The sequence below is a fragment of the Ooceraea biroi genome, chromosome 5 (assembly GCF_003672135.1).
Source record: "Ooceraea biroi isolate clonal line C1 chromosome 5, Obir_v5.4, whole genome shotgun sequence".
In the NCBI taxonomy this organism is placed as follows: domain Eukaryota; kingdom Metazoa; phylum Arthropoda; class Insecta; order Hymenoptera; family Formicidae; genus Ooceraea; species Ooceraea biroi.
In genome coordinates this window covers 16,168,113-16,172,228 of record NC_039510.1, presented here as the reverse complement: position 1 = coordinate 16,172,228, position 4,116 = coordinate 16,168,113, and the positions used below count along the sequence as shown (strand labels likewise).

General features: G+C 46.8%; 1 long non-coding RNA gene across 1 annotated transcript; it reads right to left on the bottom strand.

Annotated features, from left to right (window-relative positions):
* Positions 1-359: 359 nt before the first annotated feature.
* Positions 360-3,716, bottom strand: LOC113561999. Its single transcript, XR_003406553.1, has 2 exons — positions 3,064-3,716; positions 360-919 (listed from the first exon to the last, which is right to left on the bottom strand). It is a non-coding gene; the product is annotated as an uncharacterized LOC113561999 (long non-coding RNA).
* Between the last annotated feature and the right edge of the window lie 400 nt (positions 3,717-4,116).

The window sequence follows — 4,116 nt, the reverse complement described above, 5'->3', positions numbered from 1 at the left end:
ACGCCGATGCGATTTTTGTTAGCTCGTTGAGACACCTTATCGAGTCTTGAAAGTCATAAAAAAAGAATTAAGTGTGTCAGCCGGAGTCGTTTGTCGGTCATTTCGACAAAAGATACGTGACGCGTATCTTCTTCTGCGAAGCTGTGCTTATTGGAAATGATTTATATTTGCAGAGACTATTTTGAGCATTTTTATCATCTGAAAAACAATATTTTCAATATTTCAAAAGAAGCACATTCGATCGAAATGTAATATTAGTACAACATTTTATAAAAGTTTCCTCTTTGTTGCAAGTAATAAATAATGCATGCTAATAATAAATTTCTTAATAATACTCTAATAAAAGCTTTTTTTCCTTATTTTTATAACTGTGTATTTAAGTCGAGTAATAATTATATAATGATTAGTACTATGATACAATTTTCGAATAGAATTGTTTAAAAATATTTCACTTTAAAAGTTCAAAGTTTTTTTTATCAATGTGTGATGCAACATCATAAAACTTGCAATGATTTTTTACCATGACTCGAATAATTTAATAACATGAATCTATAACAATAAAAAATGGCAGATTCTTGTTTTACAACACTTGTTTACAACAGGAACGTGCCAAACGAAAAAATTTGGGCTTCTTTGCAAATTGAGACGCAGCGATGCTGCACTGTCAGGCCGGTAGGGTCTGTTGATTTGTATAAATCAAGATACACAATGATTGCGAAAACATGAACGCGTGTCTCGGGCGTGTTCGAGCCCCCGTTTCGCGATCTCGTAACTCTTCGAACAGGTTTTGTGTGACCTCGACTTCTCTTCTCGTTGGAATGTCCGCTCCTCCCCGTCTTTCCTCTCCGTGATCCGTGCTACGATTTGCCGCGCGATCCCAATCGCTCTTCCGTGTTTCGATCGGCGAACGATGATGGATCTGTATCGAAGGCACGTGATTAAAGAGAAAATTACATCGACGTTGTTCATGGTTTCGCGTCAACGCCGAACTTTCTCATTAATTTACATTCGCGATCATCAGCGCCGATGATCGCGATAATTAATATTAATTGCATACTAGCGTGTTATAGTATATAATGCACTTCCCGTATTATAAGCGAAATTTCAGTAATATGCTGAAACTTTCGAGAACAAATTATTATTGCAACGGATATTCCATAAAAAGCGTAATTGTCTTGAGCTTATGTTTTTTTTTGTACACCGCGAGCGAGACTTACACACACGTAAGCATACACTTTTGATATACTTTTCTCTTTCGCGCTTTTACAGTCTTCTTGCCACTAAATATAATCTTATTCTCGGACTTTGGTTTATGTTAATTCTTCAAAAATCCAACAGGTTATCGCTGGCGCTAAATCTTCCGAATTGGAAAGAATAAATTGCATTGAGAGAGTAATGACCTCTAAAATTTCATATATATATATATGTATAATTCCGCCTATGAGATTCGGGTGGTAAAAAAGTGGAATGAAATTTTCTACAGTATAAAATAAACTGGATAATCAAAATGTTCTCCCTCGCGGTTTCATCGGAGATTGCTTCTCCATCTTTCGTATTTTGGTCAGTTTGCTTTTACCTTTACGATAAATTTTACTGGCACGTTCAAGGTTCAAAAACATAAAAGAACGGTTTACATCTGCGAATCTGTGCGACGCGCAATAAGTATCGTCACTCGAGGTCGAGCTGCGGGTAAGAAATGTGTAATAATTCGAGCGGGCAAAAAGTTCCTTTTCTCGGATTTAGAGAGTAGCACCTTGGCACCGTGACGAAGGGATTTCACGGTGACGCAAGGATATCTAGGACGAGAGAATAAATGAATCGCGAAGGAGAGGCTAATTGCTGGTAGGAGGGGTAGACTGTGGAAAACAATAAAATACCAAACGGGCCCCGGTACAACGGCCCCGACACATTGCGCGCGCTTGCGCGCACGCTTCGTGCCTTTCGAAATCTTAAATCACGACGTAGACTCGCGCCGTTAGGAGCGAACAACATTAATCACCGCGGGCGAGTCGATAAATTGCGGTACGGTGTGCTCGCATTTGCATATTTGCAAAAGTAACAGACGCGACAGGCTAAAGGCCAGGAAACGTGCACTTGCAATTTTATGCCGCGCGTGTTCTCGCGCCGCGCGCACTCAGAGTTATGTAATTTCGAACGACAGTCCGACAGTCGCGTTCCTTCCGTTACGCCAGAACCTCGCGAGATTGTCGCGTGAAGCTTCTCGAGGCTGCGCTCGCTAACGATAAGTTCTCAATATCAGCCGCGCCACGTTTGATGCATTAATTTGCGATTTCGCCTGGATGCGGTAATGTTATTACGCACGAACACAAAGTGAAGATTGCTCGCTTCGCGAAACTTTTCATGGACTCGTCTCGTTCTGATGAGAAATCGCGGTTCCGGATTTACGTAATCGTGGGAGAGCGGCCGCCTAACGCTCATTGTCGTAACAATCAACGAAGCGGCCAACATTTCGCGCTCGCGATCCTTCTCCTCTGCTGCGACGTCGTCCTCTCCTTTCCATTCTTATTCCGCGATTTCTCAGCGCGTCGATGCTTTTCGTGCCGAGGTCGGAGCCGGCGAATAACGGTCGCCGATGCCGGAGGACACTGACCCGATGAAAATCTCAGATACACAAGAAAGAGAAACCGTTGAGAGAACGTGCCCCCTCGCGTCTCGCCTCAAAGAAATAGGATTTCGCCGATCGGTGATCGTTACCGCCGATAGTAAAAACATCGCACGTTCCAAGTGGGATACGATCGTTTCTAGTCTCCAATGATACGTTTGAAGACCGTATTACGATCACGGTTGATCTGGGGAAATACTCGCGCGGAACTTTACTTGCGATACACGCAGAAATTTATAGATATTCAAGACTTTCTTTACGACTTCGCGAGTGCTCGAGTACTTTGGCCCCGCACGACCGAGAAGCCACTCCGTTCGCCGACCGGTTTCGATCTAAAAGGGATAAAGATGTCGATCAGATTTAATCAATTCTCCCGTCTTAGCAATATCCGCTCGTCGATTATCCTTGCCGCGCTCTCGCCGTACTGAATGAATATATACCTGATACCGATCGCCATCAGTAACGGCCTTTTCCTTACAATCCTCTCCAGGCTCGGTGTTCGTCTCCCTTTCCTTTCCGCAGGTACGTACCGCTGCGAGGGGTTCGTCAAAATTTCACTGCCGCCCGCAGGACCGGTCGTTCACATTGAGTTCCTCGTGGCTGGCGCGAAATAAAGCCCGATTTCCGTCCGATGAACGTCAATTTCTGAGGCAATCGATCGTTTTCTCAACGAGGACACGATTCGCGCACCAATATTAGACAATTATCAGCCTCGGTATCGGCCATCGGCACAGACAACACCGCGGAAGAAGAAGAAAGAAAATGGAAATGACGAACGAAGAAGAGAACAAGCCAAAGATGACGATGACGATGAAGATGACGAAGAAGAAGGGAAGAAGAAGAAGAGTTACGTGATTACGCGCTCGTACGCCAGGCAAGGGAGAGGCAGGTACGCGAGAGAAGAGACTTTTAAAGTCGAGTGCAGGCGCACGGATGGATGGACGGACGTACGTACGGACGGACGCCGAAGAGAACTCCGAACCGGTTGCTCGAAGTGACGTGAGTGAACTGAGGCCACAGGCTGGCAGGTAACGCCAGGTAAACCCCGGCCGACCGGCGGCACATACGCGGGAGAAGAGGAAGGTGGCCGGCTGGGTGGCTACGCCGACCAGCCAGCCAGCCAGCCATAGAGACAGTCAGCTCGGTCGGCCGACCTGGGGAGTCAGCCCGCGGCCCCAGGGGCCGCAGGAAAGACGCGCTATGTTGGACCAGAGAGGGGCCGTGGGACGCGGGACGGCGGCGGCGGGGGAAAGATGAGAGGGTGCACGAGGGACGGAGCGCGGCTAGGGGACTTTGTGGGGCCCAGAGGGAACGCGGCCGTATGGTGAGACCCACTGAGCGGCAGAGGGAGGGAAAGAGGGGGAAAAAAGGTGGGAGAGACAAGGAGAGACCCGGTGTGCCGCGTGTGACTCAGCTCGGAATGAGCGAATAGGCCAACAGCACATAGCACGAACATAGCTGCGCCGCCGAACGCTCATGCCGTGTACGGGGTA